Here is a 22524-nt window from a genome sequence, read left to right on the forward strand (position 1 = left end):
GGGAAACAACAGCCCCCTCTCTCCTAAATGCGTAATGTACTTGAATCCCTTCTCAGGTTATCATGAACTGTTTTTTTTTTTTTTCTCAAGCTCAAAATCAATGGGGATCCCAGAGAAAGATAGAGAAGAAATTTTTTATCACCCAAAAAGTTTGCTATCAAGTCTCAGATTAAGCATTGAATATACTGTATAGTAATGTGGCCAGTTTTCACTTTCACAGCCACTCCAAGTAGGTCACTATCCCCTTTGGATGGGAGGGCAGCAGAAAACAGCAAGGATTATAGAATCAGAATTTTTTCTTAAAGATTTTATTTACTTAGAGAGAGAGAGCATGAGCAGGGGGAGGAGCAGAGGGAGAAGCAGAGCAGGGACCAAGCAGGGAGCCCGGTGCAGGCTCAATCCAGGACCCTGGGATCATTACCTGAGCCCAAGGCAAGTGCTTAACTGACTAAGCCACCCAGGTGCCCCTAGAATCAGATTTCGTGGGTTCAAATTATTTTTTACAATACTGGTTAATTTGGGAAGTCATATAAACCTTTTTTTAAAGAAGTTTATAATAAACTTTTTAAGTTTGATTTCCTCATTCATAAAATAAGGATGATAATAAGGTTGATGTGAGGAATTAATAACAAGATGTTGTATGAGACTTAGTCCTGAGCAAGTGTAAGCTATCCTTCTCCTCCTCCTTTTATTCTTCCTCCTCTTCCATCACCATCATCATCATCATCATCATCATCTTTATAGTTTATTTTTTTTAATTTATTTTTTATTGGTGTTCAATTTACTAACATACAGAATAACCCCCAGTGCCCGTCACCCATTCACTCCCACCCCCCGCCCTCCTCCCCTTCTACCACCCCTAGTTCGTTTCCCAGAGTTAGCAGTCTTTACGTTCTGTCTCCCTTTCTGATATTTCCCACACATTTCTTCTCCCTTCCCTTATATTCCCTTTCACTACTATTTATATTCCCCAAATGAATGAGAACATATAATGTTTGTGCTTCTCCGACTGACTTACTTCACTCAGCATATTACCCTCCAGTTCCATCCACGTTGAAGCAAATGGTGGGTATTTGTCATTTCTAATAGCTGAGTAATATTCCATTGTATACATAAACCACATCTTCTTTATCCATTCATCTTTCGTTGGACACCGAGGCTCCTTCCACAGTTTGGCTATCGTGGCCATTGCTGCTAGAAACATCGGGGTGCAGGTGTCCCGGCGTTTCATTGCATCTGTATCTTTGGGGTAAATCCCCAGCAGTGCAATTGCTGGGTCATAGGGCAGGTCTATTTTTAACTGTTTGAGGAACCTCCACACAGTTTTCCAGAGTGGCTGCACCAGTTCACATTCCCACCAACAGTGTAAGAGGGTTCCCTTTTCTCCGCATCCTCTCCAACATTTGTTGTTTCCTGCCTTGTTAATTTTCCCCATTCTCACTGGTGTGAGGTGGTATCTCATTGTGGTTTTGATTTGTATTTCCCTGATGGCAAGTGATGCAGAGCATTTTCTCATATGCATGTTGGCCATGTCTATGTCTTCCTCTGTGAGATTTCTGTTCATGTCTTTTGCCCATTTCATGATTGGATTGTTTGTTTCTTTGGTGTTGAGTTTAATAAGTTCTTTATAGATCTTGGAAACTAGCCCTTTATCTGATACGTCATTTGTAAATATCTTCTCCCATTCTGTAGGTTGTCTTTGAGTTTTTTTTTTTTATTGGTGTTCAATTTACTAACATACAGAATAACACCCAGTGCCCGTCACCCATTCACTCCCACCCCCCGCCCTCCTCCCCTTCTACCACCCCTAGTTCGTTTCCCAGAGTTAGCAGTCTTTACGTTCTGTCTCCCTTTCTGATATTTCCCACACATTTCTTCTCCCTTCCCTTATTTTCCCTTTCACTATTATTTATATTTCCCAAATGAATGAGAACATATAATGTTTGTGCTTCTCCGACTGACTTACTTCACTCAGCATAATACCCTCCAGTTCCATCCACGTTGAAGCAAATGGTGGGTATTTGTCATTTCTAATAGCTGAGTAATATTCCATTGTATACATAAACCACATCTTCTCTTTGAGTTTTGTTGACTGTATCCTTTGCTGTGCAAAAGCTTCTTATCTTGATGAAGTCCCAATAGTTCATCTCTGCTTTTGTTTCTTTTGCCTTCGTGGATGTATCTTGCAAGAAGTTACTATGGCCGAGTTCAAAAAGGGTGTTGCCTGTGTTCTTCTCTAGGATTTTGATGGAATCTTGTCTCACGTTTAGATCTTTCATCCATTTTGAGTTTATCTTTGTGTATGGTGAAAGAGAGTGGTCTAGTTTCATTCTTCTGCATGTGGATGTCCAATTTTCCCAGCACCATTTATTGAAGAGACTGTCTTTCTTCCAATGGATAGTCTTTCCTCCTTTATCGAATATTAGTTGCCCATAAAGTTCAGGGTCCACTTCTGGATTCTCTATTCTGTTCCACTGATCTATGTGTCTGTTTTTGTGCCAGTACCACACTGTCTTGATGACCACAGCTTTGTAGTACAACCTGAAATCTGGCATTGTGATGCCCCCAGATATGGTTTTCTTTTTTAAAATTCCCCTGGCTATTCGGGGTCTTTTCTGATTCCACACAAATCTTAAAATAATTTGTTCTAACTCTCTGAAGAAAGTCCATGGTATTTTGATAGGGATTGCATTAAACGTGTATATTGCCCTGGGTAACATTGACATTTTCACAATATTAATTCTGCCAATCCATGAGCATGGAATATTTTTCCATCTCTTTGTGTCTTCCTCAATTTCTTTCAGAAGTGTTCTATAGTTTTGAGGGTATAGATCCTTTACATCTTTGGTGAGGTTTATTCCTAGGTATCTTATGCTTTTGGGTGCAATTGTAAATGGGATTGACTCCTTAATTTCTCTTTCTTCAGTCTCATTGTTAGTGTATAGAAATGCCACTGACTTCTGGGCATTGATTTTGTATCCTGCCACGCTACCGAATTGCTGTATGAGTTCTAGCAATCCTGGGGTGGAGACTTTTGGGTTTTCTATGTAGAGTATCATGTCATCGGCGAAGAGGGAGAGTTTGACTTCTTCTTTGCCAATTTGAATGCTTTTAATGTCTTTTTGTTGTCTGATTGCTGAGGCTAGGACTTCCAGTACTATGTTGAACAGCAGTGGTGAGAGTGGACATCCCTGTCTTGTTCCTGATCTTAGGGGAAAGGCTCCCAGTGCTTCCCCATTGAGAATGATATTTGCTGTGGGCTTTTCATAGATGGCTTTTAAGATGTCGAGGAATGTTCCCTCTATCCCTACACTCTGAAGAGTTTTGATCAGGAATGGATGCTGTATTTTGTCAAATGCTTTCTCTGCATCCAATGAGAGGATCATATGGTTCTTGGTTTTTCTCTTGCTGATATGATGAATCACATTGATTGTTTTACGGGTGTTGAACCAGCCTTGTGTCCCAGGGATAAATCCTACTTGGTCATGGTGAATAATTTTCTTAATGTACTGTTGGATCCTATTGGCCAGTATCTTGTTGAGAATTTTTGCATCCATGTTCATCAGGGATATTGGTCTGTAATTCTCCTTTTTGGTGGGGTCTTTGTCTGGTTTTGGAATTAAGGTGATGCTGGCCTCATAGAACGAATTTGGAAGCACTCCATCTCTTTCTATCTTTCCAAACAGCTTTAGGAGAATAGGTATGGTTTCTTCTTTAAACGTTTGATAAAATTCCCCTGGGAAGCCATCTGGCCCTGGACTCTTGTGTCTTGGGAGGTTTTTGATGACTGCTTCAATTTCCTCCCTGGTTATTGGCCTGTTCAGGTTTTCTATTTCTTCCTGTTCCAGTTTTGGTAGTTTGTGGCTTTCCAGGAATGCGTCCATTTCTTCTAGATTGCCTAATTTATTGGCGTATAGCTGTTCATAATATGTTTTTAAAATCGTTTGTATTTCCTTGGTGTTGGTAGTGATCTCTCCTTTCTCATTCATGATTTTATTAATTTGAGTCTTCTCTCTCTTCTTTTTAATAAGGCTGGCTAATGGTTTATCTATCTTATTAATTCTTTCAAAGAACCAACTCCTGGTTCTGTTGATCTGTTCCACAGTTCTTCTGGTCTCGATTTCGTTGAGTTCTGCTCGAATCTTTATTAACTCCCTTCTTCTCTTGGGTGTAGGATCTATTTGCTGTTTTTTCTCTAGCTCCTTTATGTGTAAGGTTAGCTTTTGTATTTGAGTTCTTTCCAGTTTTTGAATGGATGCTTGTATTGCGATGTATTTCCCCCTTAGGACTGCTTTTGCTGCATCCCAAAGATTTTGAACGGTTGTATCTTCATTCTCATTAGTTTCCATGAATCTTTTTAATTCTTCCTTAATTTCCTGGTTGACCCTTTTATCTTTTAGCAGGATGGTCCTTAACCTCCACGTGTTTGAGGTCCTTCCAAACTTCTTGTTGTGATTTAGTTCTAATTTCAAGGCATTATGGTCTGAGAATATGCAGGGGACAATCCCAATCTTTTGGTATCGGTTCAGACCCGATTTGTGACCCAAAATGTGGTCTATTCTGGAGAAAGTTCCATGTGCGCTTGAGAAGAATGTGTATTCAGTTGAGTTTGGATGTAAAGTTCTGTAGATATCTGTGAAATCCATCTGGTCCAGTGTATCATTTAAAGCTCTCGTTTCTTTGGAGATGTTGTGCTTAGAAGACCTATTGAGTATAGAAAGAGCTAGATTGAAGTCACCAAGTGTATTATTATCTAAGTATTTCTTCACTTTGGTTAATAATTGATTTATATATTTGGCAGCTCCCACATTCGGGGCATATATATTGAGGATTGTTAAGTCCTCTTGTTGAATAGATCCTTTAAGTATGATATAGTGTCCCTCTTCATCTCTCACTACAGTCTTTGGGGTAAATTTTAGTTTATCTGATATAAGGATGGCTACCCCTGCTTTCTTTTGAGGACCATTCGAATGGTAAATGGTTCTCCAACCTTTTATTTTCAGGCTGTAGGTGTCCTTCTGTCTAAAATGAGTCTCTTGTAGACAGCAAATAGATGGGTCCTGCTTTTTTATCCAGTCTGAAACCCTGCGCCTTTTGATGGAGTCATTAAGCCGGTTCACATTCAGAGTTACTATTAAGAGATATGAGTTTAGTGTCATCATGATATCTATTCAGTCCTTGTTTTTGTGGACTGTTCCACTGAACTTCTTCTTAAAGGGGAATTTTAAGAGTCCCCCTTAAAATTTCTTGCAGAGCTGGTTTGGAGGTCACATATTCTTTTAGTTGCTGCCTGTCTTGGAAGCTCTTTATCTCTCCTTCCATTTTGAATGAGAGCCTTGCTGGATAAAGTATTCTTGGTTGCATGTTCTTCTCATTTAGGACCCTGAATATATCCTGCCAGCCCTTTCTGGCCTGCCAGGTCTCTGTGGAGAGGTCTGCTGTTACCCTAATACTCCTCCCCATAAAAGTCAGGGATTTCTTGTCTCTTGCTGCTTTAAGGATCTTCTCTTTATCTTTGGAATTTGCAAGCTTCACTATTAAATGTCGAGGTTGAACGGTTTTTATTGATTTTAGGGGGGGATCTCTCTATTTCCTGGATCTGAATGCCTGTTTCCCTTCCCAGATTAGGAAAGTTTTCAGCTAGAATTTGTTCAAATACATATTCTGGCCCTCTGTCCCTTTCGGCGCCCTCGGGAACCCCAATTAAACGTAGGTTTTTCTTTCTCAGGCTGTCGTTTATTTCCCTTAATCTATCTTCATGGTCTTTTAATTGTTTGTCTCTTTTTTCCTCAGTTTCCCTCTTTGCTATCAACTTGTCTTCTATGTCACTCACTCGTTCTTCCACCTCGTTAACCCTCGTCGTTAGGACTTCTAGTTTGGATTGCATCTCATTCAATTGATTTTTAATTTCTGCCTGATTAGCTCTAAATTCTGCAGTCATGAAGTCTCTTGAGTCCTTTATACTTTTTTCTAGAGCCACCAGTAGCTGTATAATAGTGCTTCTGAATTGGCTTTCTGACATTGAATTGTAATCCAGATTTTGTAACTCTGTGGGAGAGAGGACTGTTTCTGATTCTTTCTTTTGAGGTGAGGTTTTCCTTCTAGTCATTTTGCTCAGTGCAGAGTGGCCAAAAGCAAGTTGTATTGGGAAAAAGAGAAAAAGAGAGGAGAGAAAGAAGGAAAGAAAAGAGAAAGAGAAAAAAAAGGGAAGAAAAAAAACGAAAAAAAAAAAAGAAGAAAAAGAGATAGAAAAAGAAAGGAGAAAAAAAGGGGGGTGGGGGAAGGAAACAAATCAAAAAGCAAAAAAAAAAAAAAAAAAAAAAAAAAAGAACCACGGGGGAGTATCTTCTGATTCTGTGTACTTTAAGTCCCTTGGCTTCTCCTGGAAGTTGTCCGTCTAGCTGGTGTTCTGGGGGAGGGGCCTGCTGTGCTGATTTTCAGGTGTTAGCACTTGGGGGAGCTGCTCTGCCCCTGCCTGGTGCAGGGCTCGGTGGGGGTTGTTTACCCCGTGAGGCCGCAGGAGGAACAGCCCCAGTGGCGGGGCCAGCTCTGGAAACCTGGATTCAGCTCCTGCAGGAACTCCGGAGCTCTCCGTCTGCAGGGCCTGGAGGCTCCGGGGCGGGGCCGCTGATCTGCTCAGCTGGGGCAGGAGCGTCCTCGCTGTCCTGGGCCCTCCCGGCCTCTGCCTGTCCCGGGGGAGGCGGGATCCTGGGCTGTGTCCCGGCGCCCTGTGCTCCGGAGCCTGCGCTGGTGGATTCGCGCTCCCGGTCCGCGCAACCCCCTCCGCGGAGCTGCCGCCTGAGCCCCTCGGAGCTGCTCCTGGAACCGCGCAGCCCCCTCCGCACGGAGCCTCTTCCTCCGCCCCAGCCCCCGGAGCTGCTCCCGCCCCACCCCCCCTCCGCGGAGCCGCCGCCCGAGCCCCTCCGAGCTGCTCCGGGTCCCGCCGTGCGCGCTGCAGCCCTTAGGGAGCTCGGCGCACTCTCCCGGGGCGCAGGTGTCTGTTAGTGTCCCCGGGAGCCCGAGGGCATCCCCGCCCTCCTGGGTCCTGCTCCAACTCCCTGCGGGCCCCTTTCCGCCCGGGAAGGTCGGTGCAGCTCCTGCTCCTCCGGGACGGGGCTCTCCTGTCCTGGGGACACTCGCCCCGGCCTCAGCCCGGCTCCTCGCGGGCCCCTCCCCCTTGGAGGCCTTTGTTTCTTTATTTCTTTTTCCCCGTCTTCCTACCTTGATAGATGCGCGAACTCTTCTCACTGTAGCATTCCAGCTGGTCTCTCTTTAAATCTCAGGCCGAATTGATAGATTTTCAGGATAATTTGAAGGTTTTCTAGGTAATTTGGTGGAGACAGGTGATTTGGAGACCCTCCTCTTCCGCCATCTTGCTCCTCCTCTCCATCTTTATAGTTTAATTAAGTGGCTTACCCTGTATTATAGAATAAGGATTTAAGCTAGATCCTCTGACTCTAATCTCCAGGCTTTTTTCTATATTATGGTGTCTCCATTATTATATAACCTTGCACTACATTGAGAAAGAACAGAAGATAAAATAAATCAGGTATCACTTAAGAACCCTTAAACAAGTAAGTGAGAAGAACCACTCATCAAAAACCAACATGGTCTAGTTAAGTCATTATAGTATTAAGTTGACAAGTTATCATCTCATCAGCCACATGGGAGGAAAACCTAAAATCTCCAGTAATGGGACTTCTAATCTGACCTTCACAATAACCTATACATCAGACATGGCTGGTAATACCATCTCTGAACACAAATTCTGAGAAGATAAATGTTTGCCTACGTCACTGAGCTGCTAAATATGCTCAGTAAAATGGGTTTATTATGTTTCTCAGAGAAAACCAGCATACACGTAGAACATTACTGGTCAGAAATTACTTCCCCATTCAAAATTAACAAAAGGCTTTAGATTATTACATTACCCAAGAGTTTTTTTAGCAGGTCCTAAATTAACTCTATTAACATTGGCCTTAACTGTTGATCACAATGGATTTTCACCGGATATGTAGCCCCGGCATAATTTCATCAGCACCCCATATTACTGCAGTCTTGGTCCTGATTATGAATTTTCTAAGTAGTAACTGTTTGCTATCTGCCTTTCATTGTGGTTTGTTGAGTCTAAACCATGCTAATCAATCTTCTTGCTTCTCTGCCTTTAGCAATCTGTGTTTACAGTACTATGCCACCCTCAGAATTTTTTATTACAAAAGATTTGCCTATATAAAGATTTTATAAACCTAGTAAAGACGAATTTTCATACAAAATAAGATCATCATAGAGACATATGTAAGAATGTTCACAAGCGGATTTATTAATATTTGATGCACTTAACAAAACAGAGTGAGGGGGAAAGCATCTGTGGTGAGATGAACATATGCAGCAAGTTTTTTCATTGCTTGTTTGAGACTGTTGTTCTGTCAATATATATACTGGGTAATTACTCAACTTATAAGTGTTGCATCTGAGGGATCAGCTAAGAGAAGTCCAGTAAAACTGAATATGCTAGTATCTAATAATAGAAACTATTAAAATGTATGGAGAAAGATGTTCTTCTAACTCAGTGTTTAGTTTTCTTGTTCAGTCATGGAAAAAAAAACACGGATATAAATTGTTTTAGTCAACAAGGTATAAGGGAGAGGTGATGTTCTTATTTCTTATGAGAAATGCTTCCTGATGAATTTTGATGCTAATTTCCAAATATTCTGTGCACTGTGAACAGTTTTACAAAGAAATGGAAAAAGCAATGAGTGCATTAGAAACAATAAATAACATATAGAAGGAAATGTTAAGAGTCATTTGGAACTTTTGGGAGAGAGGAAAAGTTGACATATGTTTACTTAATATTACCTTTATTTAACAGAGAGATGGTATTGTAACTGACGTAAGGAATGTGCTTCCTTTGAAAGTCTGCATTTGGACTGTAAGCTACCCAAGAGTTTGGTTTTCAAATGCAAATATAAGCACACACTAGCAACCACCCCATCTAGTCAAAGCATTATTATATAAAGTTTCACTATATGCCTAGATACTTTTAGAAAAAGAAATCCTTTGCCAATACTTATGGAGTGATTATTTAGTTGCTTTTAAGCTCTATGTATTCACCCAAAATGTTGGTCTTGTGAAATTGTATTGTAATCATTCTAATAGAATGTGTGGCCACTTTTCAAGATGCTCTATTAAACCAATTACTCATTAAAGCCTTTATTGACTCTTTCCTCTTTACAAGTGAAGTATATCACTACCAGATGGAGTGGGAAATGCCCAGCCTGGGTAATGCTACTCTGACATCAAGGGATAGAAGAGTTTCCAGAAGACTCTCTTAAAGTAGAGAAAAATGTTTACTCTGCTTACTCTGTTTTTATAAAACACAGAACAAACCAAGCAGAGTAAAGACTGTTTTTTTGTTGTTCTATGTATGTATGTATGTATTTAACACTTATTAAGTACCTACAATGAACCAGGAATTATATTTTATTGTTTAAAAAATTCAAAGCTGTAAACTATGGCTCCAGGTGAGAGGTTACCAAAAGCAGCCAGAAAGGATCAAAATCACTCACTCCCAAAATTCTGCTTTGCAGCTTGGCTAAGGATCAAAATCCTCAGAACCAAGGGAAACCTCAACATGGAGATGCCCCTGCCAAAGACCAAGAGAAGGAGCTCGGGGGAGCCAGCCCAGGAGTGGAGCCAGATGATGGGTAGGAAGCTCTGACACCAACCTCACCTAGTGCAGGCTATATATATCTTATAGAGGACACCATATGTAAGCCATATTTTCCAGATTACTACCCCTAAGCAAAGGGTGGCAGTCATGCCACACCAACAGCACAAATTAGTGTCATGCCATCCCTCCCTCACTTATATTATCCCATAGTAGCTCACAAGGGGTAGGCACCCTACCTTGTTGACCCTGCTAACCTCTGCTACTAAAATCAAAATCTAGGAAAGATCTCCATCTCTGCTCCTTGCCTTCTTTCAGCTCTTTTCAGTCCATTTCTGACTCACAGTGGCCAATATAAGTGGCACAGTGGAGCCATCTTATGCCCAAAGTGCAGAGCTCTGCCTCTCCCCTGTGCTTCCCTCTCTCCATGTCACACTGCTGATCCCTGGTTGCATTGGATGTCAAGCTTTTTCAGGTAACTGTCAGCTCTTCTGTGTCCCACTGTCTGATCCATTGCTCTGGGCTAGAGCGTGGGCTTTGCCCTGTAGCTGCCTCACTGAAAGACTGCTTCTCTTGCTATTGTTCTAAAGTGAATTTGTACCCTTTTAGATTCATATACTATTCCTTCCCTCACATTTTGGGAGGTATTCCTCTTCTGTTCATAGGCAGAAGTCCCTTTCCCCATTACCCTCAAAATACAGTGGCTAGTTGTCATACTTCTACCTGGAAAATATTTTCCATTACTTATGATTTCTTCCTGCAGCTCATCAGTATCACGATCCCAATAGGTCTTTGTGTTTTTCTTACAATTTCTTTCATTGGAAACTTAGAGACAAAGTGAAGTTGATTCAGCTCTCTAGGAATATAATATTAGCAAATAAGTGGAAAGGTGTGAGAAATAGGAAAAGAGGTGGTACAGTGATGCTTTCTTTACAGTTGACAACTAAGACTCACAGCCAGGCATAGTAGTCCTGGCTCATAATCTGTTTGGGTCCCAAAATCTATCTTTCTTCCCTCTACTCCAGTGATTTGCTGTATGACTCAGGTGTCCTCCAGAAACTGTATTACAGATTATCCCCCTTTGTTTTTTGTTTTTGTTTTTGTTTCATCTTTGTTTTTGTTTTGCCTGATGGTGCTGCCGTCACACTGGCCAGCAAATATTTATTGTATTCCTTCTGCATGCCAGGCACATATACACTGCTTTTCCTTTCCTTGCCTATGAAAGAACACTCAGCGCTTCTTCCAAGTAAACTTTCTTCAGGCTCCCTCTTGGCCTGGCTTCTTCCATTCTTTGATGTGTGGATCAGCAGTCAGCAGTCCAGCTACTCTCATCCACTTGACCTCTTCCTCTGTGACAAAATTGCACAAGGCTCTCACCACTGCCAAGTGTATGGCTCCAGCCTGCAATGACTGCTCGCCCCGGAGACAGTACAGGTTGTGTCGTGTTTTCCAAGCCGGTCGAGGAAGTGGAAGGGGAATATCAACTGTTCTTTGTCTTGTGTCACTGGGAAGTAAAGAAGATAGTCAATTCCATTTACTTTTATTCTTCCACTTCCATGCCCATAAATGATTGCTTCTGTTTTTACACTCTTTCTTTTACCTTCGCTGGTGCTGAAGGCCATTCCTTACTCATCATATTGCACAGGTTCGATCAGTTGTTTTTTTGATTGATAGTTACACTCCTACGAAATCTCTGCACAAATTCTTCTTCGGAACCACAGTGCAGCGTCAATAACCCTTCTAGCAGCCGAATGAACTGTGCATAATCTTGATCTGACAGTTTTTCCACTAACATTTCTTCTAGCTCTTCCTAAATCAGCCATCTGCTGCCAATCAGGTCTTTGGTTTTAGTTTTTTTCTGAAAATAGACCTTTGGCTTGCAACTGATTCTGACGTTTTTCTACTTCTAGTAGCTTTCCATATGCTTCATGCATTAATAAATAATAATACGCCTGTTTGCCAGTATAAAAGAAAATGAAATGGATGGCCATCTTCTCCCCACTGGATCGCTCTTTATTTTGGATAAATCTGTTCAGGATGCTTCATTATTGGCCTGGCTTGCTTCTCAAACAAACCACTTGGAAAAAGGCAAGCAATAGCTTTGTCAATATCCTCTTGCATAAAAGTTTCTGGATCTTTTCCCATCATGTTGGCTAAATATCTCTTTCCTATGTTGAACTCTTCCATCTGCTTTTTAATAAAATCCAGTTTCACGTCTTAAGGCTGCAACATTTTTCTTTGGTGTTACACCTGTGGAGTGCTTTAGCCTTAATATCTGGGATCCAGTACCTGTCTACAACTCAGCAGCTGCAGCTTTCCAGGCGCTTTGTGCCTTGTTTCAGGGAAAGGCTAACCCTACATTCGAGAAAGAGGTAGGAAAGTGCAGCGCGGCAGGATACATAGGGAGCCAACCTGTTGGCCACCAGAGAGTCAGGTAGGAGGGTTAGGGGGTCAGATCATTCCCCTTTGTATTTTAGTATGAAGCAACTACTTCTCTTGATCTAGCAGAAGTCTCTAATTGGCATCCTGTGAGTAACTCAGTGTTGCTTCATAATCTGAATTTTAATTCCAATAGACAGAGAAGTTTTTGTCAGGTTTAATAAGTCTTTGCCATTTTCTATTACAGTATATTTTGCTGGCTTCGCTTATTTGCATAATCTGAGTTTTGAGCCCCTATAGACTATGCCCCATGAAAATCTCAATGGTCTTTTTTACTACAGAATCACTAGAATGTTAGGATAATGCCTAGCACATAAGAAGTACTCAGTAAGTAAGGAATGATAAATGATTGAATTAAATCTTTTATATGAAAAAATGTGTGTGCAGATAAAGAAAGGGATGGAAAAATAATATAAAATATAATAAATACAAAAATATATAAAACATACTTCAATAATAAACTATGCTAAGATCCAACTATGCAGTAACAACAGATAAATTTTCATGCTTCCCCAACGCTGATACATTCCTGAGTCGTATTTTGCTCTTGAAAGTTAGTCCATCCCTGAACACCATTGTGTTCCCCTATCATGGCTCAGTTAGACACCCTTATGCTCATTCAGCCTGTTCTTAAGGCTTTTAGTAAATGGTACATATGATATTCACCTATTTGTTTACTGTGAATCCTTAACTAGTATGTATCCTATTTGAGTGCAGGATATCCTCTTGTAGCTCTATCTGTAGCACCCAACAAATGCCTAATGGCCTAACATCTAGTAGGTTCTCAATTAATACTTGTTGAATGACCAAATGAGTGCTTGATTAACTGATAGTCTTTCAGGGTTTTAGCCCCCATTTTATTTTCTTGACCTTTTTACTTTAAACTGAAAGAGATCAGCCAAAATCACATTCAGGGGATCCCTGGGTGGCTTAGCGGGGATCCCTGGGTGGCTCAGCAGTTTAGCGCCTGCCTTTGGTTCAGGGCATGATCCTGGAGTCCCAGGATTGAGTCCGGTGTCGGGCTCCAGGCATGGAGCCTGCTTCTCCCTCTGCCTGTGTCTCTGCCTCTCTTTCTCTCTCTCTCTCTCTTTATCATGAATAAATAAATAAAATCTTTAAAAAAAATCACATTCAAACAAAAATATTCTAGGAAAAATATCTACTTTCTAGTAGTTTGAAATTCTTTATATCATCTCTAAAACAGTGAGAAATGAAGTTGAGCATATCTGTTTTTATGTGGTGAGAGAAGAGGGAACAGGAAAGAGAACTGCCTTGAGCAGAGGAATTGAATTTGTATTTCCCAGACTATTGGGGTTGTATCTCAGGGGTAACTTCCCAGCTTCAATCTGTGAGATATAAGGTTCTGTCAAGAGAGATATAGAACAAAGAAACCTCTTCAATGACGGCCTTCACCATCCCTCAGAAAGCTTTTCTCCAGTACGAAACCTGAATAGGATGTCTCCCTTACTCTGAGTAGTCCTTCCCAATATATGTTCTGGTAGAAGCAACTTTGTATTCCTTAATGAAGTTCTCAAAGCAAAGTTTCAATAGGAATAGGTTTGTTTTGTTTGTTTGTTTGTTGTTAACTCTAACAAGTAGGTTAACTCTAACAGATTTCCTTTCTAATACGCTATCAACTTTTTATTTTGCCTATTTGGTCAGAATTCCAGATATCCCTTTGAACTTAAAGGGCATCTTTGGGAAAAGACTGGTAGTCCCATGCCTGAATGCTTACAAACCCTGCTGCCTGCTACTCAGCCAAATTATAGTCCACAGTTTCTCCCAATAGAGATATTAAGAAAGACACAAAGATAGCTCAGGAGACCTGCTGGAAAGAGTGTTGTTAGGTCTTTAGGTTTGTTGAGATGCTAAGTAAATCTTTAGGTCTGTTGAGATGCTAAGTAAAAAAAAGCTGGACATTTCACTGCAGTCTCTGGTAAGATTATATTATGGAAAAAGAAAGAGGATGGATTGATAAGAATATAGAATAAAGGAGGATTTTGCCATGTTTGAAGTGAAGCAAGATGTAAATGAAGACTGAGGCTATGGAAATGGAGAGACATTGAAGAGACATCTGGATATGGGCCTAAATTGCTTTCACGATGCTAACATTCAGGTCTTTGTTATCTGTCTTCATAACCGGCTTAAGAAGCTGGAGATCCATGTGGTTAAATCTCAGAGCAATGTTTAAATCAAAGAAAGATCAAGAACAGCTAGCAAAAATTTCTTTAATTGACGTTTACTTAATCTTTACTCACCTTTTTCTAAAACATGAAGATCTAGATAGAGTCAAAGTAGCATTTTCTAAAATCCCATGTCTCCTGCCCTCTTCCCTCATACCTTGTTGCACTGCTCTAGTATTTCTTCCAATTCACCCAAATCCCTTTCCTGTACCTCTCTTTTCCCAGCCCTGGTCTACTCCTTGATCTTTATAACTCTATTTCTTATTTCTCTGGTTCTGTCTTCTTCTCCTTGTTATCTTTGCTTTTTATCACATGATTTCAAAATGCTAGTTGGTCATCTTCAGATAATTTCTCAGAAATTGAACTAAATGGATGAAGCCAAACCTTCCTTTTGCAGGTAGACTGAAAAAGCAAGACTGGTTTCAGAATTTTTCTCCTAACAAGACAACCAGTTTCTTCAAAGTTAGGTAATGCAGAATGGGAAAAGATGGTGAGAGAGAGGCACAAGCAAAATTACTCAGAAGACTAGTGTAACCAAGTGGATTATGCTAATAAATGAAGTATGGCTAATAGTTCTCCATCTTACACCTGGGATTGTAAACAAGAAAGATCTTGAATTTTTTGGCTCTAGGTCCTTGAATTAAGAACTATTGGAACCCATCACAGTTCCTTTATCTTTGAAAGTATGAGTTGCATAATTTCTTTAGTAACCATTACATTTCTCTCACTGTGGCTAGATAAACTTTCTTAGCATAGTTTTCAACATGATTATGTAAGCTATTTGTGGATAATCTAAATCCAGCATTCGATTTTCACTGCCTGGATTTTTGGTAAAAGTGTAGACTAAGGCAAAATCTGATCTTTCTCCCTATCTTGCCCTAACTTGAATTTGAAAGTGGCACAATTTTCTGTACCTTTGATTGTATGCTCTGAATGTGCACGTGTACATGTGTTTCAAGAGCTTAACATAAAAGACTTGTAAATGTTTGCTTCAAGAATTTTTGATGATCACAGAACACTTTGGAGTTGAAAATCTTTCCTTTGAGACCAATACATTTGAACTTCAATAACTGTAACTAGGCTTGCTTTGCTCTTCAGTGTGGCAGATTTTAAATCCTTTGGTATCTCTTTATAATTTCTAATGTCAAATAAAAGTCTATGAAGATACCTAGAAATCACATTCTCTTTACTCCTGAAAATTTTATTAAGTTTTCCAAAGGTTATGGAAAGTTTCTTCATAACCACCAGATTAGGCCTGACATGTTTGTTAACAGGACATCAATTGTTTTGCTGATTTTTATATTTTTAAAACTACCTTCTCTTATGATGAAAAAAATCTTCTTTTTGTGATGGTGTCTAAAATTTATGCTGTCCCCAACTTGCCAATTTCAGGCCTAGATGTCAGAGTTGGGTTTAGGATAATGATCACTTCACATTTTGCAACCTACTATTTTCATATAGGTCTCTTTTATTAATTAGTCTCCAATCTCTATCTTGGCTTATGTATAGCTTATTTGTGATTAAATTAAACTTAAAATTTTGAACACTCATCAGTTTCATGAAGGCAATTGCTTCTAAAATGGCATGTTTCTGTAATTTTGGGGTAACACATACTCAATTGTGGAATGTAGGAAACTCCAAACAATCACATTAGAAATAAAGTCATCCTTAATAGCAAGTAAGTACTTAAATAAAGCTTATTATGTGCAGGGGTATTCTAGGCACTGAACATTTATCAATTTACTTAACTTTCACAAAAATACTAGGAAATAGACATAGGCATTCATATAGTCCTAGAGAAACCAACGAAACTCATACTTTCCAAAATTACATACTAAAACTCACAGAGTTTATTGGAAAAACAGAATTAGGACTGTTAAAACTTATGTATCATAGCACAATGTATCATAACCCTGAGAGAAACATTAATTGATACTTTCAGATACAACTTTGACAGCTGGAAAGGCACTTCAGAGAGGCAGAAGGCTGTGGAGTGGGGAATGCTGGCTTCCAGACACTGGCAATGCAGATGAGCATGAAGATCTGAGATAGTATGGTGGTATTTAAAGTAGGCATGGGAGGAAGTGTAATCTAACAAGAGCCAAAAATCATGCAAGACTGGAGGTCTGCTAATGCAATCAGCTAGGCTTGGAGTTTTCTTTGTGGGAAGTTTTTTGACAATTAATTCAATCTCTTTACTTTTTATAGATTTATTCAGTTTTTCTATTTTTTTTCAGTCAGTGATAGTTTGTGTCTTCCTAGGGATTTGTCCATTTCATCTAGGATATCTAATTTTCTGGCATAGGGCTTTTCATAGAAAAATATTCCCTTGTCATACTTTTATGTTTGGAAGATTGGTAGTAAAGTCCCCTATTTCTGATTTTTAGTAATTTAATTTCTATTTTTTCTTTGTTATCCTAACAAAAGGAGAGATTTTTTTCCCTATATTTTTAAAATACCAATTTTCATAGATATATTTTATTCTCTGTCTCATTTATATCCACTTTTATCTTTATTACTTCCTTTCTTCTGTTTGCCTGGGTTTAATTTGCTCTTCTTTTTCTAGGTTCTTTGAAGACAGAGTTCTATTAATTTGAGTTTTATCTTCCTTTTAATATGGGGATTTATAGCCAAAAATTACCTCTGAACACTTTTTTTCCTGCATCTCTTAAGTTTTGATATATTGTGGTTTCATTTTCATTCATCTCAAACTATTTTATTTTATTTTTTTAATAATAAATTTATTTTTTATTGGTGTTCAACTTGCCAACATACAGAATAACACCCAGTGCTCATCCAGTCAAGTGCCCCCCTCAGTGCCCGCGACCCAGTCACCCCCACCCCCGGCCCTCCTCCCCTTCCACCACCCCTAGTTCGTTTCCCAGAGTTAGCAGTCTTTATGTTCTGTCTCCCTTACTGATATTTCCCACACATTTCTTCTCCCTTCCCTTATATTCCCTTTCACTATTATTTATATTCCCCAAATGAATGAGAACATATAATGTTTGTCCTTCTCCGATTGACTCATTTCACTCAGCATAATACCCTCCAGTTCCATCCACGTTGAAGCAAATGGTGGGTATTTGTCGTTTCTAATGGCTGAGTAATATTCCATTGTATACATAAACCACATCTTGTTTATCCATTCATCTTTCAATGAACACCGAGACTCCTTCCACAGTTTGGCTATCGTGGCCATTGCTGCTATAAACATCCGGGTGCAGGTGTCCCGGTGTTTCATTGCATCTGAATCTTTGGGGTAAATCCCCAACAGTGCAATTGCTGGGTCGTAGGGCAAGTCCATTTTTACCTCTTTGAGGAACCTCCACACAGTTTTCCAGAGTGGCTGCACCAGTTCACATTCCCACCAACAGTGTAAGAGGGTTCCCTTTTCTCCGCATCCTCCCCAACATTTGTGGTTTCCTGCCTTGTTAATTTTCCCCATTCTCACTGGTGTGAGGTGGTATCTCATTGCGGTTTTGATTTGTATTTCCCTGATGGCAAGTGATGCAGAGCATTTTCTCATGTGCGTGTTGGCCATGTCTATGTCTTCCTCTGTGAGATTTCTGTTCATGTCTTTTGCCCATTTCATGATTAGATTGTTTGTTTCTTTGGTGTTGAGTTTAAGTTCTTTATAGATCTTGGAAACTAGCCCTTTATCTGATACGTCATCTCAAACTATTTTAAACTTATGTCCAACCAAAACCTGGATGCAAGTATCTATAACAGCTTTATTAATAATTACCAAAAACCTGGAAGCAACCAAGATGTCCTTCAATAGGTGAATAGATAAATAAACTGGTATATCCATAAAATGGAATACTATTCAGAGAGTTTTTTAAATTACTAAAAAGTCAAGTCACAAAAAAAGACATGGATTAATATTGAATGCATATTGCTAAAAAGAAGCCAGTCTGAAAAGGCTATACACTATATGGTTCTAACTATATGACATTCTGAAAAAGGCAAAGTTATGAGGGCAGAAGATCAGTGGTTACCAGGAGTTCAGAGGAGGGCAGGAAGGTTAAACAGATAAAGCACAGGCAATTTTTTTAGGGAAGCAAAACTATTCTGTAGGAAACTCTAATAGCGTATATATGACACTATGCATTTGTCAAAATACAAAATTTATGCAAATTAAAAAAACATTTTTGAGTCCAGAGAACCTAAAATGGAATTCAAAAGTGACAAAACAATCTCATTGTATTACAAATATATGAAACAACTTTAAGGAAAGAGAAGGGAGGGAGAGGAAGATGTTTTACTTGAGTTGCTAAAGTTGTTTTCCTTGAGGGTATGGGTTAACAATTCTGATACTTTATAGATGTACTCTGGAATTAAATAATTAAGTAAATGAATGGTGGAAGGTTGGAGTCACTGTTAGAACGGGATGTTACATATAAACAAGAGAAGAAGACTAGAATGATCCATTTGGTAATGAATCAGAATTGGAAGCAGTAATAATTCATTTTAAGCTTAATATACTTGTAAATTGTTATGTATAGAAATATTAATAGATGTATACACACTGGTTAATATACCCACACATATTTCCTCGTCCTGCCAGCTAGAAATAACATCACCCCAGTAACAACAATGACACCTAGCATCCATATCTTGATTTCTAGTACATTCTCCAATGAAGTTTAGAAGACTCCATGGAGAAATAAATGATTCTTGGACTGGGGAATATGGAATATACAACATGATCCTGAGGTATCATGTAATATCAGAATGTTAGGAAATCCTCAAAGAAAATCTCACAATGATGATGGGGTAATGAGTGTCCTTCCAAAATTCATATTCATACAGAACCTAAGAATGTGGCCTTATTTGGAAATAGTGTTTGCAGATCTGATTCTGATTCTGAGAAACAGTCACAGTCAATAGGAGCATAAGAAGCCATAACGACTAAGTGTAATGTAATATCAAAACCTACTAATAAAAGCTCTTTTATCTGAAAAATATATTTATTTTTACTTCACTTTTAAAAGATATTTTTGCTGGATATAGAAATATATGTTGACCAGTTTTTCTTCCAGACATTAAAGAAGTCTCATTTTCTTCCAGATTGCATTATTTTTAAGAGATTAGTTGTCGGTTGAACCACTGTTTCACTGTATGTTATTATTTCTGGTCCCTTGGTTTTTTAATTGAAATATAACTAGCACAACATTGTTAGTCTCTGGTATACAATATGATTTAATGTTTGTATATTTTGCAAAATGATTGCCATATAAAACTAGTTAACATTCATTGCCATACATAGTTAATAAATTTTTTTGGTGTGAGAACTTTTAAGATCTACTCTCTTAGCAACTTTCAAATATGTAATGCAGTATTATTAACTATAGTCACCATACTGAACACTACATCCTTATGACTTCTTTTATAATCAGAAGTTTGTAACTTTTTTCTTTTTCCTTTTTTAGAAGTTTGTAACTTTGGTCCCCTCCACACATTTCATCCCTCCTCCCCACCTGGCAACCACCAATCTGGTAAGTCTGTTCTCTGTATCTAAAGCTCATTTTTGTTTGTTTTCAAATTCTGCATATAAATAAATTCATACAATATTTGGGGTTTTTTCATTTTGTCATACAATATTTGTTTGGGGTTTGGTTTTTTTTTTTTTTACTTATTTCACTTAATATAATACCCTCAAGACTTATCCATGTTGTGGTATATGACAAAATTGCTTTTTTATGGCCAAAAAGAATTCCATTGTATATACATACCACAGCTTCTTTATCTATTCACACCCTTCAATGGGCATTTAGGTTGCTTCCATATCTTGGATATTAAAATAATGCTGCAATGAACATAAAGGTGCATACATGTTTTTGAGTCTATGTTTTTGTTTTACTTTTTATTAAGTTTTAATTTTAATTCCAGTATAGTTAACATATGGTATTATATTAGCTTTAGGTATATAATATAGTGATTAAACCATTCCATACATCACCCAGTGCTCATCACAGCAAGTGTGCTCCTTAATCCCCATCCTCTATTTCACCCATCCCCCCACCCATCTCACTTCTGGTAACCATCAGTTTCTTCTGTGTAGTTGAGTCTGTTTCTTGGTTTGTCTCTCTCTTTTATTTTTTTTCTTTGCTCATTTGTTTTGTTTCCTAAATTCCACACGAATGAAATTCTCTTTCTCTAGCTGACTTATTTTGCTTAGCATTATACTCCCTGGCTCTATCCATGTCATTACAAATGGTGTGATTTCATTCTCTTTAATGGCTAATATTCCATTGTGTATATATACCACATCTTCTTTATCCATTCACATAAACTTGGATACTTGGGCTGCTTCCATAATTTGACTATTATAAATAATGCTGCCAGAAACATACAGTGAGTGTATCCTTTGGAATTAGTGCTTCTGTATTTTGGGGGTAGATACCCAGTAATATGATTACTGGATTATAGGGTAGTCATATTTTTAACATTTTGAGGAGTCTCTATATTGTTTTTCCAGTGGATGTACCAGTTTGCTTTCCTACCAATAGTACAAGAGGGTTCCTTTTTTTTCCACATTCTCACCAACGCTAGTTTCATGTGTTTTTGATTTTAGCCATTCTGACTGGTGTTAGGTAATATCTCTTTATAGTTATGATGTATACTTCCTTTGATCATTAGAGATGTTGAGCATCTTTTCATGTGTCTGTTGGCCATTTGTATGTTTTCTTTGGAACAATGCCTGTTCGTGTCTTCTGCTCATTTTTAATCATATTATTTGATTTCAGGGTGTTGTATTGTATAAGCTGTTGATATATTTTGATACTAACCCTTATGATCATTTCAATAGAAATAGCACCTGATAAAGTACAGCATCGTTCATGATTGAAACTCTCAACAAAGTAGGTTTAGAGGGAACATACCTCAACATAATAAAGGTCATATATAAAAAACACACAGCAAAAAAGACAAGGATGTCCACTCTCACCAATTTTATTCTACTTAGTACTAGAAGTCTTAGCCACAGCAATTGGACAACAAAAAGAAATAAAAGGCATCCAAATAGCGGGGAAGCAGTAAAACTTTCACTGTTTGTAGATGAAATGATACTATATATAAAGACACCTTAAAGACTCCACCAAAAAACTACTAGAACTGATAAATGAATTCACTAAAGTCACAGAATACAAAATCAATGTACAGAAATTGATTGTATTTATATATATCAATAATGAAGCAGCAAAAAGAGAAATTAAGAAAACAATTCCACTTACAATTATACTAAAAATAATAAGACATCTAGGAATAAACTTAACCAAAGAGGTGAAAGACCTATATTCTGGAAACTATAAAACATTGATGAAAGAAATTGAAGAAGACACACAGAAATGGAAAGACATTCCATGCTCATGGATTGAAAGAACAAATATTGCTAAAATGTTTATATTATCCAGAGCAATATACAGACTTAATGCAGTCCCTATCAAAATGCCAGTAGCATTTTTCACAGAACCAGAAGAAACAATCCTAAAATTTTTATGGTACCACAAAAACTCAGAATAACCAAAGAAATCTTGAAAAAGAAAAACAAAATTGGAGGGATCACAATTTCAGGCTTCAAGGTAAACTACAAAGCTGTAGTAACCGAACAGTATGCTACTGGCACAAAAATAGACACATAGATCATTAGAACAGACTAGAAAACCCAGAAGTAAACCCACAAGTATATGATCAATTAATCTTTGACAAAGAAGGCAAGAATATGCAATGGGAAGAAGGCATTCAACAAATGGAGAAAACTGGACAGCTACATGCAGAAGAATGAAATTGGACCACTTTCATGCACCATACACAAAAATATATTCAAAATGGATTAAAGATCAAAATGGATTATGAGACCTGAAACCTTAAAAATCCTAGAAGAGAGAGCACAGGTAGTAATTTCTCTGACATCAGCCATAGCAACATTTTTCTAGGTATGTCTCCTTGAGACAAAGGAAAACAAAAGCAAAAATAAACTATTGAGACTACATCAAAATGAAAAGCTTCTGCACAGCAAAGGAAACAATTAATAAGACCTAAAGACAATCTACTGAATGGGAGAAGATATTTGCAAATGACATATTTAATGAAGAGTTAGTATCTGATTGCTTTTAAGATTTTCTTTTTAATCTTTGATTTTCAGTAATGTTGCAATGATATGTGTAGGTGTCATTTTCTTTACTTAGAATTCACTGAACTTTTAAATCTAAAAATTTATATTTTTGGAAAATA

The 22524-nt window shown here is 38.4% G+C and overlaps 1 pseudogene; it reads right to left on the reverse strand.

Moving 5' to 3' along the window:
• Positions 1-10897: 10897 nt before the first annotated feature.
• Positions 10898-14444, reverse strand: LOC112658295 (28S ribosomal protein S9, mitochondrial-like; annotated as a pseudogene).
• Positions 14445-22524: the final 8080 nt, after the last annotated feature.

The sequence above is a fragment of the Canis lupus genome, chromosome 12 (assembly GCF_003254725.2).
Source record: "Canis lupus dingo isolate Sandy chromosome 12, ASM325472v2, whole genome shotgun sequence".
Lineage (NCBI taxonomy): Eukaryota > Metazoa > Chordata > Mammalia > Carnivora > Canidae > Canis > Canis lupus.